We start from the raw sequence: 15,629 nt of genomic DNA, 5'->3' as shown, positions 1-15,629 counted from the left end.
CTCATGAATAAGCTAAGGACCCTGGGACTAAACACCTCCCTCTGCAACTGGATCCTGAACTTCCCAACGGGCCGCCACCAGGTGGTAAGGGCAGGTAACAACACATCCACCACGCTGACCCTGTATGGCCCAGTACATCACCAGGGCCAAGCTTCCTGCCATCCAGGACCTCTATACCAGGCAGTGTCAGAGGACTCCAGCCACCCTGGTCATGGAATGTTCTCGGCTACTGCACGGCAAGCGATACTGGAGTACAAAGTCCAGGTCCAAGAGGCTTCTAAACAGCTTCTACCCCCAAGCCATAAGACTCAGCTCAGTTGGTAGAGCATGGCGCTGAACAGGGTAGTGGGTTCGATCCCCGGGAACCAAAGAATGTATGCACACATGACTGTAAGTCGCTTTGGATAAAAGCGTCTGCTAAATGGCATATATTATTATTATTATTACTCCTGAACAGCTAATCAAATGGTTCCCCAGACTATTTGCATCTGCACAGTTCCTCCACTAAATTCATTTTTGTACATTTTTCTGTAGAACTCGTCCTTGTATGTTGTATGGTTTGTTAAATTTTGAAATCAATAGTTTGTTTGTTTCTTTAATTTAAAATGTATGTCAAAGCTTGATTCTGTTACCATGGAATCACCCTAAAGCACAAGCTTTATTAGTGCCCAAAATCACTCGCTAGCTAAGTTTCATCTCTGTCAATGACGCTACGTAACAGGTAGTAGCTAGCAGGTACAGTGAGCCACATTCAGCTTATTAAGTCACTGGCGAGATGTGCGGTGCCGTTTATTTTTTTTTACACTTTTCTCAACATCTATCACCAGAATGTGAGTGTCTGGCAGTGTTTCATAGGGAATCATGTTACAAAACAGATCGGACGGCGATACAAGATGCTCGCCAATTGGTTTTGGAATATTGATAATACAATATATCAAGAGTGCTCTGTTAGTTTCAATTCTGCCCCCAAAAAGTGGCAGACTCAAATGATTGACACCAAACACATCAGCAAGTGGCCACTCCATAAAGGGCCTAGGGCCAAAAGTTATTTCAACATAATGTGTGGTCTTATGTAAACCAGTCTGAGACACTGTGTAATGGGCAGGTCTGTCTCACTGTCTGGAGATTCTGGTTGCTATGATTGGATAGAGCGTGGGCAGCTGATGGAGCACAATCAGTACAGCTGCTTCTCTAGTGTTAGTGGGCACTGGGCATGATGATTGCAATCCATACCCAAACCCCTAGTAAGTCGTGAAAAACTAACGTACAAAGTCTCGTACAAAACTGAGTTGACTTACTGAACAAAATTATCCTGTAGTCAATTTCAACACTAGAATTGATGTTCCTGACTCATACAGATGCCAGAAAGGCTGTTTAAAACCAGATAAGTTGGTTCTAAAAGTGGCAGATTACATTTAATAGCTGAGACCATGGCCTTGATCTAATATTAAAATCTGGACCTAATTGAAATCAACTGAAGCAAACCTTTTGAAAGTAGAGTGCAATGGACAAAATGGAAAAACAAGTACAATTGTAATGCGGGTCTTTACTAAAACGGGTAGTGGGAATTAACACCACACAGCCCATCTTCTCACAATGACTCACTGAACCAGTAAAGTACCACTCTATGGTGAAGAAAAAAAAAGAGTTTTCCATTGCTGTTATAACAATCAGTGGCTGGCAGATTCACCCAAACAAGTTCTAAAACCACAATCTATTCAGCCTTGTAAAGTACTGTCTGCCAGTAATGGCAACTCGTCGGCTCTAGGCTACACAGGCAGTTCTACTGTGGGTAAGGCATAGAAACTGTTTTATTCCAGAGCAGTTAGTTCAGTGCTCAGTATGTCAGTTCAGTAACCAACACCAGCATCTCTGTGACCTGTATGACCAGCACTCTGTAACTCCCTCCCCTGGATTCCTTCAAACCTCCAGATTGATTTTCTCTCTCTCTCAAAAGTTTGGACACACCCACTCATTCAAGGTTTAAATGTACATTGTAGAATAATAGTGGAGTTATCAAAACTATGAAGGAAAAAAAAGTTAGGCAAATCAATATATATTTTATATTTGAGATTCTTCGAAGTAGCCACCCTTTTCTTTGATGACACCTTTGTACAGTCCTGGCATTCTATCAACCAGTTTCACCTGGAATGCTTTTCAAAAGTCTTGAAGGAGTTCCCACATATGCTGAGCACTTGTTGCCTGCTTTTCCTTCACGCTGCGGTTCAACTCATCCCAAACCATCTCAATTGAGATGTAATTGCTTTTTGTTTGGTATACATTTTAAAGTGAAACATGTGACTGTCAGCGTAATTCTGTTACCATGGAGTTTCCCCTAATATAATCTCACTTACTCACAGATAACAACCAATCCACTACACTGGGTATTGTGTGTAAACTCCTCTGAACAACCAGCGGTCGCTTCTTTTTCAAAGCATCAAAGCTTTCCAAGTCCTCAGACAAAACTAAGGTCTACCACTAGAAAATAAGACATTTCAATCTCTTAGGGGAAAAGGTTCTCTACATGACGGTTTTCCTAGTAAGGCCTCATTATTGAATGTGTGCATTGTAAGCGAAGGCTAACTCATTTGTCTCAGGTTTGCCTTTGAAATCATTGGGTAGCTGTTATTTTGGTTTATTTACATAGTTTGACAATCAGTAGAGATATGGAGGGGGAGGGGCGACTGATTCAAAAAGAAAAACACACTGCCTGGCCCATTGACGAGCCTCACACACACTCGAGCACTCGTACACACACATTCTAATAGCTACGTAGCTATAGAGTTCCAGCTGTGCTTCAGAACTAAACTGGCGTATCCAATTGTCTCCCCTTCAGCTGGTGAGCTGTTGTTTAACAGGGGGCTCAGTGTAGGGTAGAGAATTGAAATACCCTATATAGCACAATGATTCCGTCATACAAATTATGAATGTCTTAACAGTAGTACTGGATGTTGGTTTGGTCATACAGCACCTAAAAACACAACATCAGGTGCTTTCAGTCTTCAGTGCCAGGAAGTAACAAAAACATACAACTACATGAGGTCAGGTTTCAGTAGTAATAGTAGGCTGGGACTTCACCCCTGTGGTCGTGGTGGCCGTAGACATGGCACACAAACAGCTCTTTGTCCTGCACAGAGTCACATGGAAAGCAAGGGATAGAGAACACAAGGTATGGACGTTTTACACATGTCCGAACTAAATTACAGACAAAAAAAACACACTTGGGGGGAAACTAGGCAAGGTCACAGGCAGGGCAGAGTACAGGGAAAAAATGCTGTGTTGGACATCTTACTACATGTCTGACTGACCTTATTGTTCCCTTAGTTGTGGTGACTTGTAGGCCTCAAAGACCCCTTCCAAACAGACTGGTGTTATTATTCAACACACTGCAATTCTCAACAGAGCAATAAAAACACACCCCATCACAACTAATAGCCAAGCTGAAACTGAATGTCAGTTTAATTATGGATTTCCTATGTATGTCCTGGAGCTAGTCATCATTAGCTGTAGTTATGATGCGCAGATGTTTGACTATCTGCCACGGTAGACTGAATATTGATTTTGAAGCAGGGCCTGAAAGCTTGGCATGGCTGAACACAAATAATACAGAGACTATCATCTCTGAAGTTAGGCTAGGCTATAAAGTGAACAAGGCTGCTGCCCAAAGCATCCCTGCACTCAGGATGACCTTTGCCTTGTCCTGTTAGGAAGTCCTTCCTGTCACATGCTTGAGAAAGGTCTTACTTTCAGTCACACTGCCATTTTCCCAGCTACTACTCAGGGCTCTACACTGACCTTTTTACAAGGAGCAAGTGTTCAACTAAGTTGAAAAACGTAGGAGCACAATTAAAATATTTGAGGTTTTAAATCTTGAATCCTTAATTTAAAAAAAAAAGCCAAAGATCTTGTTTAGTGGGAACAGAAAGCACATTATTCCCATCAGGAATTCCTCGGGCTACTGTAAATGCAAATATGTGTATAAGAATTCAACAACAAATGCCATGAACGAAACAAAGTCTTCACATTAAAATGTTAAGTACAAGGATCAGGTCTACCCCAGCAATGGCCCAAACTGTTTCTCAACATTCCGTGTTTGACCAAGAGTTGTGCCTAGGAGCTGTCCCACCACTCAGAATACGCCACCACAGGAGTCGTCCTCCAGAAGTACGGATGGGATGTCAACCTTTTTGGGAAAGTAGGTCTGAATAGTGGAGAACGGCCTCAGAACAAAATCTGGTAGAATGGGTGCAGCTGAAGGTTTTTTTAAAGCTAGATGCTAGACATCTATTCATTTACAATAGCTAGGATAGCTGGGTCTGTCAAATAACTCAGTCAAACACTGGATGAAGGAGCTGTAGGCTAAAATACTTTGCTCTCTGCTCTTCACAACAAACTAGGACCAACCCACACTATATCAATGAACTTCACCTCTGCCGGAACTGACTCAACTCTGCCGGAGGGTCAAACTGACAGGACACACTGCATGAGGAAATTACAAATGTCAACAAAACTATTCTGTACATAATACTGACATTTTCTTGAAAAAAACTTTTCTTCAAAAGGAGACACCCAGTTGATTGTTTCCTTGGTACTAGGTTGGAGGGCACAGTTGTCAACATAAAGCTGTCACTATAGTTTTTGGAAGTCTGGCCTTACAGCTGTACCTGGTTTGGACAACAACTTTCAGCTGGACTTGTGTTTGTCTTGCAGCACTGATACAAATTTCAAACGATTATCCTTGCAGTCATTGGATACACTACATGTGACTGCATGCTATCCTTAGGACAGGTCTTTTTTTTATTCTTTAAAAAATATATATATAATCAAAAATACAGTAATTGGTCTGAGCGCAGTAGACTGAACCAAGGTTTTTGTCTGAGAGTAAATCCTTTGTTATGCTTCCAGCCTCCCCTCCCCCTGAACCCAAGACACCCAATACACAGAGAGATAGCCAAGAGCCAGGACACACAGGCAATATCTCGGGAGCACTCTTTCCTAGACAACTTAAGACTACAGAGTATTACAAAAAAAAACTATGAGCCCGTAAATAAAAACACACAATGAATGAATTTGGCATGAGCTCTAGATAAAAAAAATATACACCATTCCAAATGTTATGTTTTCGTTGTTGAATTAACTTGGTAAAGTGTCCATGTCTCCCACAATTGCGAGAATGAATCACCCCTCCCACTTTTATGAATAGCCCTACAGTTAATGAAATTACCTGAACTGAAGGTAACGTTGACCTACCAACCTGAGGTGTCCATACCATATATTGTGGTGGGAAAAGTACCCAATTGTCACACTTGAGTAAAAGTAAAGATACCTTAATAGAAAATGACAACTAAAAGTGAAAGTCACCCAGTAAAATCCCACTTGAGTAAAAGTCTAAAAGTATTGAGTTTAAAATATAACGTACGTATAATTGCTCAAATATACTTAAAGGTTAAAGTATAAATAATTTCAAATTCCTTATATTAAGTAAACCAGGCGGCACCATTTATTTTTTATTTACAGATAGCCAGAAGCACACTGACACTCAGACATCATTTACAAATGAAGCACGTGTTCAGTGAGTCTGCCACATCAGACGCAGTAGAGATGACCGGGAATGTTCTCTTGATAAACGTGTGAATTTGACCATTTTACTGTCCTGCTAAGCATTCAAAAAGTAACGAGTACTTTTGGGTGTCAGGAAAACATATGGAGTAAAAAGTATAATTTTCTTTAGGAATGTGGTGAAGTAAAAGAGTTGTCAAAAATAGAAATAGTAAAGTACAGATACCCCACATAACTTAAGTGGCAACGCTACTTTCAAGTACTTTACACCACTGACCATTATGTAGAAGCTTCAGTTGCATGCAACACTTTTTAATATTAGTGATGTTATTGCTCATTGCTACACTGTAAACATAATCAAGAGTTGTGGTAAAGGTGAAAATGTATTCAATGTATCAAACTGTTGCCAATTCATTGTTTCCTGAGCGTGCCAACGTTTTCGCGGTCTCGTCAACTGATTAAGGTACTGATAGCTGTGGACAGCAGTATCCTAACTCAATGAGAAAATAACTTTCCAAGAAAGTTGGTGTCAAATATTTTCAATTGTTTTTCAGTTGAATAGAAATACTACTGTTATTGTGGCCATAAATAACCCAATGGCGCAGACTAAATGTAAACCATACAATTGACGGTCAAAGTACAAAGAAAAATGGTCCGTGATGACTGAAATACAAAAAAAACACTTACCCAGTTCTAAAAGGAATAACTTCACAGACGTCGACTCCTTGACGGGCGACTTTAACGCTACTCCAAAAGTTCACTTTTCAGGGCTCTCTCGAGCCGTACGCAAACACCTACGGATAGAGCTGCATGGCGAATTCCCAACTTCCCACTGCGCATGCGCCAACCAAGGCCAATCACAGACCACTCTCTTGTGTTTGCTATTCAATCCAATTTCAACCCTGTGTAGGTAAAAAAAAATACTTTTTGATTTTAATACTATTGGTTTTCATTTTGGAGGGAATAAAATAACTAATAGAAAACTGACCATTATACATGAGACAAATAACATCTATACGGGTGTGAGTTATCTTATTCATGTGTTTTACTTAATGAATATCAATCAGATTGAATACCATATCATACTGATATGAATATTATTTTGTTGCTCCACCAAGCTGTCTGATAACTGTTTGTTAACAGATTGTCTGTCAGGTTTTTACACAACAGCTGTACATTATGAGTGTTGCTCCTTGTCTCAATCTTTAAGAGACGATGGTGTAGGACATAATTTCATCCTTTTAGGTTCTGATGGTCTCTACGCAACGTAACTTAGCTTGGTGAGCATTCTGCTTTAGGATGATTTGATGGACTGTCTAAGGGCACTTCAGTAATCAGTACAATGAGATTAGAGTTGGGAAGTTATGGAAATTGGGTGCACTCTGAAAATAGGACAACAACTTTCAGCTGGACTTGTGTTTGTCTTGCAGCACTGATACAAATTTCAAACGATTATCCTTGCAGTCATTGGATACACTACATGTGACTGCATGCTATCCTTAGGACAGGTCTTTTTTTTATTCTTTAAAAAATATATATATAATCAAAAATACAGTAATTGGTCTGAGCGCAGTAGACTGAACCAAGGTTTTTGTCTGAGAGTAAATCCTTTGTTATGCTTCCAGCCTCCCCTCCCCCCTGAACCCAAGACACCCAATACACAGAGAGATAGCCAAGAGCCAGGACACACAGGCAATATCTCGGGAGCACTCTTTCCTAGACAACTTAAGACTACAGAGTATTACAAAAAAAAACTATGAGCCCGTAAATAAAAACACACAATGAATGAATTTGGCATGAGCTCTAGATAAAAAAAATATACACCATTCCAAATGTTATGTTTTCGTTGTTGAATTAACTTGGTAAAGTGTCCATGTCTCCCACAATTGCGAGAATGAATCACCCCTCCCACTTTTATGAATAGCCCTACAGTTAATGAAATTACCTGAACTGAAGGTAACGTTGACCTACCAACCTGAGGTGTCCATACCATATATTGTGGTGGGAAAAGTACCCAATTGTCACACTTGAGTAAAAGTAAAGATACCTTAATAGAAAATGACAACTAAAAGTGAAAGTCACCCAGTAAAATCCCACTTGAGTAAAAGTCTAAAAGTATTGAGTTTAAAATATAACGTACGTATAATTGCTCAAATATACTTAAAGGTTAAAGTATAAATAATTTCAAATTCCTTATATTAAGTAAACCAGGCGGCACCATTTATTTTTTATTTACAGATAGCCAGAAGCACACTGACACTCAGACATCATTTACAAATGAAGCACGTGTTCAGTGAGTCTGCCACATCAGACGCAGTAGAGATGACCGGGAATGTTCTCTTGATAAACGTGTGAATTTGACCATTTTACTGTCCTGCTAAGCATTCAAAAAGTAACGAGTACTTTTGGGTGTCAGGGAAAACATATGGAGTAAAAAGTATAATTTTCTTTAGGAATGTGGTGAAGTAAAAGAGTTGTCAAAAATAGAAATAGTAAAGTACAGATACCCCACATAACTTAAGTGGCAACGCTACTTTCAAGTACTTTACACCACTGACCATTATGTAGAAGCTTCAGTTGCATGCAACACTTTTTAATATTAGTGATGTTATTGCTCATTGCTACACTGTAAACATAATCAAGAGTTGTGGTAAAGGTGAAAATGTATTCAATGTATCAAACTGTTGCCAATTCATTGTTTCCTGAGCGTGCCAACGTTTTCGCGGTCTCGTCAACTGATTAAGGTACTGATAGCTGTGGACAGCAGTATCCTAACTCAATGAGAAAATAACTTTCCAAGAAAGTTGGTGTCAAATATTTTCAATTGTTTTTCAGTTTAATAGAAATACTACTGTTATTGTGGCCATAAATAACCCAATGGCGCAGACTAAATGTAAACCATACAATTGACGGTCAAAGTACAAAGAAAAATGGTCCGTGATGACTGAAATACAAAAAAAACAAAAAAAACACTTACCCAGTTCTAAAAGGAATAACTTCACAGACGTCGACTCCTTGACGGGCGACTTTAACGCTACTCCAAAAGTTCACTTTTCAGGGCTCTCTCGAGCCGTACGCAAACACCTACGGATAGAGCTGCATGGCGAATTCCCAACTTCCCACTGCGCATGCGCCAACCAAGGCCAATCACAGACCACTCTCTTGTGTTTGCTATTCAATCCAATTTCAACCCTGTGTAGGTAAAAAAAAATACTTTTTGATTTTAATACTATTGGTTTTCATTTTGGAGGGAATAAAATAACTAATAGAAAACTGACCATTATACATGAGACAAATAACATCTATACGGGTGTGAGTTATCTTATTCATGTGTTTTACTTAATGAATATCAATCAGATTGAATACCATATCATACTGATATGAATATTATTTTGTTGCTCCACCAAGCTGTCTGATAACTGTTTGTTAACAGATTGTCTGTCAGGTTTTTACACAACAGCTGTACATTATGAGTGTTGCTCCTTGTCTCAATCTTTAAGAGACGATGGTGTAGGACATAATTTCATCCTTTTAGGTTCTGATGGTCTCTACGCAACGTAACTTAGCTTGGTGAGCATTCTGCTTTAGGATGATTTGATGGACTGTCTAAGGGCACTTCAGTAATCAGTACAATGAGATTAGAGTTGGGAAGTTATGGAAATTGGGTGCACTCTGAAAATAACAGTGGTCAACAGGCAAATTGACACAGGATTAAATCCTAGTTGTATCAAAGGAAAAGATGCACTGGGAAGATACTACTGGGATCCTGAGTGGCGCAGCGGTCTAAAGCACTGCATTTCAGTGCTAGAGGTGCCACTACAGACCCTGGTTTGATCCCGGGCTGTATCACAACCGGCAGTGATCGGGAGACCCATAGGGCGGCGCACAATTGGCCCAGCGTCGTCCGAGTTAGGGGAGTGTTTGGCCGGGGTAGGCCGTCATTGTAAATATAATTTGTTCTTAACTGACTTGCCTTGTTAAATAAAGGTTAATAATAATAAAATAAAAATGAATAAACCAACAGCCAGTTGAGCATACCTTTGCTTAGAGTACTAAACTCCGTGGTGAAGGAAGTTTCTGATGACTCCTCCAACAGAGTGGAGCAGAGACCAGACTTTGTGGGATCTAGCTCTGACTACATCGATTTGCCCAAGGCCAATACTTCAAAACATTTCAATTGTGGAACACCTACAGTGTACCTACACTTGTCCTCTGCAGTTGCATGCCTTTCTTTGTTTGCTGAAATCCAAATACAACCACCGACTGTTTGCCCATTGCTGATGCTCTAAGATAGCAACTACATTATGTGCCAATTGAATCTCAAAAAGGAAACAGTTAGTGGTTGTATTTTATTAAAGTATGGGTTTCAGCAAAGAAAGGCACGCGACTGCAGAGGACAAACATAGGTACACATAGGTCCTGTGTCATGCCAACAGTAAAGGTACACAGTAGGCATTTCGCAATTTACATTTTTTTAAGTATTGACCTTGGACATACTGATGTAGTCAAAGCTGGATTCCACAAGGCCTGGCCTCTTCTCTACTCAGTTGCTGGAGTAACCAGAAACTCCCTTCACCACGGAGTGGAGTATAGTCCACTAACCTTTGCTGGGCATGAAATCAATTCTGACTGCCACTCTTGGAGTAAAGCTAAATGTCTCTCTCTAGTGGTTTTAATAGTCACAGTGCATAATTGATACTGTCAATATATCCAACATAGCTAGCAGCACTGCAAAAAAAACACATTCCTGAAACAATAAATTCCTTGTGGCTATCACCTTGGCAACTGGGTGGATCCAGCAATTAATGTCCTGTCAACTCTATTGTTTACTTATTACATACACATCCTCATGGGAGAATCCATTAAGTCTGGAGGAATGTGAACATATTTTTGTTTATATCTCTTCCTGAAAATCACCACTTGAATGAACTTTCATTTTCCGGAGGAAGTTACAGTCACAGGTTAAAAAGATAACATATTTAATTATTATAACAAAAGTAGGTAATGTAATTAAATCAGCTGCTGATATTCACTGGTATTAGGCTTACATAAAATCCATTTTATTGGTCACATACACATATTTAGCAGATGCTATTGCTGTGTAGCGGAATGCTTGTCATTGTTGTTGTTTCAGATATGCATGGTCTTAATTCTCTGTTTGCATTCTTTTGCACAAACCAGTGGATGCTCTGGAACAGGTAAGTGTTTGTCCACGGTAGAGCCAAAGCATGCACATCCAGTAGCTACCTGAGAGCGGCTGATAATGGAGCTCTGATTGATAGAGGAGACAAAAGAACCAGCAGGTGGAGCTGGAGCAGTTCCTACAGCTTAGGGATATACCTGTAAGGAAATTAGTCACCTGGTCTTGACTTAGATATGATGAATATGGTATAACTACCTACAGTAATAACAGGCAGGTGATAATGGGACACATATTACTGTACTTTACAGGACTACGTGGAATTACTGTAAGTATGTCCTTATTATCTCTGAGCATTAGATGTATCATATTTCGCTCCAGAATGTTATGTTATATTATACTCCAGAATGTTATGAAGAGTGATCAGATGAATTGCAATTAATTGCAAAGTCCCTCTTTGCCATGCAAATGAACCGAATCCCCAAAAAACATTTCCACTGCATTTCAGCCCTGCCACAAAAGGACCAGCTGACATCATGTTAGTGATTTTCTCGTTAACACAGGTGTGAGTGTTGACGAGGACAAGGCTGGAGATCACTCTGTCATGCTGATTGAGTTTGAATAACAGACTGGAAGCTTCAAATGGAGCGTGGTAATTGGAATCATTGTTCTTCCTCTGTCAACCATGGTTACCTGCAAGGAAACACGTGCCGTCATCATTGCTTGGCACAAAAAAGGGCTTCACAGGCAAGGATATTGCTGTCAGTAAGATTGCACCTAAATCAAACATTTATCGGATCAAGAACTTCAGAGAGCGGTTCAATTGTTGTGAAGAAGGCTTCAGGGCACCCAAGAAAGTCCAGCAAGTGCCAGGACCATCTGTTAAAGTTGATTCAGCTGGGGGATTGGGGCACCACCAGTACAGAGCTTGCTCAGGAATTGCAGCAGGCAGGTGTGAGTGCATCTGCACCCACAGTGAGGTGAAGACTTTTGTAGGATGGACTGGTGTCAAGAAGGGCAGCAAAGAATCCACTTCTCTCCAGGAAAAACATCAGGGACAGACTGATATTCTGCAAAAGGTACAGGGATTGGACTGCTGAGAACTGGGGAAAAGTAATTTTCTCTGATTAATCCCCTTTCTGATTGTTTGGGGCATCCGGAAAAAAGCTTGTCCGGAGAAGACAAGGTGAGCGCTACCATCAGTCCTGTGTCATGCCAACAGTAAAGCAATCCCATTCATGTGTGGGGTTGCTTCTCAGCCAAGGGAGTTGGCTCACTCACAATTTTGCCTAAGAACGCAGCCATGAATAAAGAATGGTACCAACACATCCTCCGAGAGCAACCTCTCCCAACCATCCAGGAACAGTTTGGTGATGAACAATGCCTTTTCCAGCATGATGGAGCACCTTGCCATAAGGAAATGGTGATAACTAAATGGCTCTGAGAACAAAACATCTATATTTTTGGTCCGTGGCCAGGAAACTCCCCAGACCTTAATCCCATTAAGAACTTGGGGTCAATCCTCAAGAGGCGGGTGGACAAACAAAATGCTGAATTCAACAAAACCCCACAAATTCTAACAAACTCCAAGCATTTATTATGCAATAATGGGCTGCCATCAGTCAGGATGTGGCACAGAAGTTAATTGACAGCATGCCAGGGCAGATTGCAGAAGTTTCGAGGAAAAAGGGTCAACGCTGCAAATATTGACTCTTTACGTCAACGTCATGTAATTGTCAATAAAAGCCTTTGACACGTATGAAATGCTTGTAATTATACTTCAGTATTCCATAGTAACATCTGACAAAAATATCTAAAGACACTGAAGCAGCAAACTTTGTGGAAATTAATACTTTTGTCATTCTCAAAACTTTTGGCCACGACTGTACCATATGTGGTTCTACCCCACAGTGTATGAAAAAACATGTAGTGCCCAGGTCTTCCCACAGTTGTGTATTATGTGACTGGAGTCCTTGCCGTTTGCAGTGAGAAAGCAAGGTCAGTACAAGTCAATCAGCCACATTGGCCATTAGGTCAATGGACCACTTACGACAACAACAGGACAGACTTACATGTTCTAGAACTTCACATATTGCCCAAAAGGCAGCCATTATGCTGTTGCCATGCTAACATACCGGAGCCATTAAACTCTCAAACAGACTGCACTCTTATGTGTTGCATCTCATGCCCATCCTCCAGCATCTCACCATCTGGCATACTGTATACCAACATGATCACTGTGTACTAGCAGTAAACACATGTTTTGAAATGCAGATAAACAGAAAATTGCTTCAATGGTCTGTTTAATTACGATAACCATATGGAATCCTAAGTATGGGGTCATTACGAGGGTACTCATCATGTGAATGTGCTTGATGCTGACGTTTTGACTGTAGCAATCACACTATGTAAAATAGCATTAGTTTGAAAGTACAGTTTGTGTTGGTACCTTGTGTATATTGCACAGTACATTGTTGTTCATTCCTAATGAAAACTGTTTACCACCCATATTTGTCTATCCGTACAATAGATGAATGTATCCTCCTGTATACATTGTATGTATGATGACTGTCTTTAAAGACCATGGCTATGGCAGTTGTGTAAAGAAGATATGAATGATCCATCATAATGGAGATTGACATGGATGTGTTTGAGGGTGAATGGGCAGCACCGCGGGTATAGACGGTGATATTGCCCCTTTGCACTGTAGTGCACAGCAATGGCCTGAGAGCGAATGGATCAAGACTAGGGAGTTTTATGACTCCAATGTCTCATGTACTTGATTGAAGGCACCAATAGGGAGCAAGCTAGAAGCTTTTATCCACAGAAGCTAAAGGTCAAGTTGATCCACTTGAGGTCGTAGTGGAGCACTAAATTGTACTGGAATGGAGCCATTTCTTGTTTCAGAAGTAGGTAGAGGGCAGGTTGTCCTGACTTTAACACCCTAGAGTTGATGTCCGTGCCCCTGGGATTTAATTAGCATAATTTTAAAAATCCCCATCAAAGTCTGTCTGTTTAAGCAACACCCTCAACATGCCCTTATGGTGAATTCAGATAAGCTGGCTCTAACACATGGCAAATAAACAGCTGGAGATGAGCTGGCCACAGGTTGTACAAATTATCAAAGGAAGTTTGGCAATATTCAGACTTCAAATCGTATTGGTCACATACATGTGATTAGCAGATGTTATTGCTTGTGCTTCTAGCTCCGACAGTGCAGCAATATCTAACAAGTAATATCAAAAAATGATACAACATATACCCAATACACACAAATCTAAGTAGGAATGAATTAAGACTATATTTATATGGACGAGCAATGTCAGAGCGGAACGGACTAAGATAAAGTAGAATAGTATAGAAAAACAGTATATACATATGAGATGAGTAATGTCAGATATGTAAGCATTATTAAAGTGACTAGTGTTCCATTCCTTAAAGTGGCCAGTGATTCCTAGTCTATGCCTATAGGCAGCAGCCTCTAATGTGCTAGTGATGGCTGTTTAACAGTCTGATGGCCTTGAGATAGAAGCTGTTTTTCAGTCTCTCGGTCTCAGCTTTGATGCAACTGTACTGTCCTCGCCTTCTGGATGATAGTGGGGTGGACAGGCAGTGTCTCGGGTGGTTGATGTCCTTGATAATCTTTTTGGCCTTCCTGTGACATCGGGTGGTGTAGATGTCCTGGAGGACGGGTAGATTGCCTCCGGTAATCCGTATGGCAGACTGTACCACCCTCTGGAGAGCCTTGTAGTTGCGGGCAATGCAAGAGCCGTACCAGGCGGTGATACAGCCCGACAGGATGCTTTGAACTGTGCATCTGTAAAAATTTGTGAGGATTTTAGGTGACAAGCCACATTTCTTTAACCTCCTGAGGTTGAAGAGGCTCTGTTGCACCTTCTTCACCACACTGTCTGTGTGGGTGGTGCATTTCAGTTTGTCAGTGATACGTATATACGCCAAGGAACACTTAGAAACACTTGTGATGTGAATACTGATGTTTGTCATTTTCCAGGACTTGCGCTTGGCTAACAGTCTGTGTGATAGGATTCTATTGAATAATTGTGTAGTGTGTAATTATTTATATATATATATTTTTTTTGGGGGGTTATTTCTTGTCATAACCAATAAGACCATGCTTTTAATGTACAGTCCGGAACATTGAGGATAAACCCATTAGGATAAACTGTTTCAATGTTGGATACATGAGAAAGCCTTCTCTCGCTTTTGTCAGGATCAGTGGGTTTGATAATGGCAGTTGCGAGTTTCTGGACCAGAAGCCACCACACCTGAATGGGGAAGCTTGAGCTCCCCATTCACTGCCTCGCTAGTCTGTATCTCTGTATCTCTCTGCTACTCTGTTATAGCATCAACTTTGCACTCCTTTTTTTCTTTTCTACAATTTTCTTTATTTTTTTCTGTTGAAGCGAGGGAGAGGAAGAGGACAACTTCATGACCTGCTTTGACACAATGACCAGTTACTAAAACAAACTGCAAGGTTACATTTCCTTACCAAATATAAACAAGTGATGGACAGTGAAGGATAGTGTTAAACCCTGATGGACTCTGATGGAAATAGGACGATGATTAAGAGTTGAAAACAATTACCATAATATTGATGATGAAGATGAAGAGGAGGGTGATAATTATAAGGAAGATGTTGAACTGATTAAGCCAAGTACAAGAAACACAAGCTAAACCAGCAATGCCGAACGTAGCTCATTTGTAAGGAAAGAACTAATAGTTAATCAACCTGTTGACCTACTCTCTCTCATGACCAGTCAAATTAAAACTGTTTTGTAACAGTCAAACTATTTTATAACAGCCTGCAAGAGCACCTTTCAATATCTAGAGGTTAGTATTAAGAAGGCCACGAATAACTGTTGCATTCTAATGCGATTCAACCTCTCTCCATATCAACCATTTGAGTGAC

General features: G+C 40.4%; 1 protein-coding gene across 1 annotated transcript in view; it reads right to left on the bottom strand.

The window, feature by feature from the left end:
• LOC123995909 (liprin-beta-1-like) overlaps window positions 1–6,388 on the bottom strand; it is a 31,576-nt gene extending 25,188 nt beyond the window's left edge. The window contains exon 1 of the mRNA XM_046299571.1: window positions 6,247–6,388. The gene's annotated coding sequence lies outside the window, so the exon portion shown is untranslated. The remainder of the gene's footprint in view (window positions 1–6,246) is intronic.
• Between the last annotated feature and the right edge of the window lie 9,241 nt (window positions 6,389–15,629).

The sequence above is a fragment of the Oncorhynchus gorbuscha genome, linkage group LG14 (genome assembly GCF_021184085.1).
Source record: "Oncorhynchus gorbuscha isolate QuinsamMale2020 ecotype Even-year linkage group LG14, OgorEven_v1.0, whole genome shotgun sequence".
NCBI lineage: Eukaryota > Metazoa > Chordata > Actinopteri > Salmoniformes > Salmonidae > Oncorhynchus > Oncorhynchus gorbuscha.
Note: the sequence above shows the minus strand (reverse complement) of the source record. Positions and strands in the feature narration are given on the sequence as shown.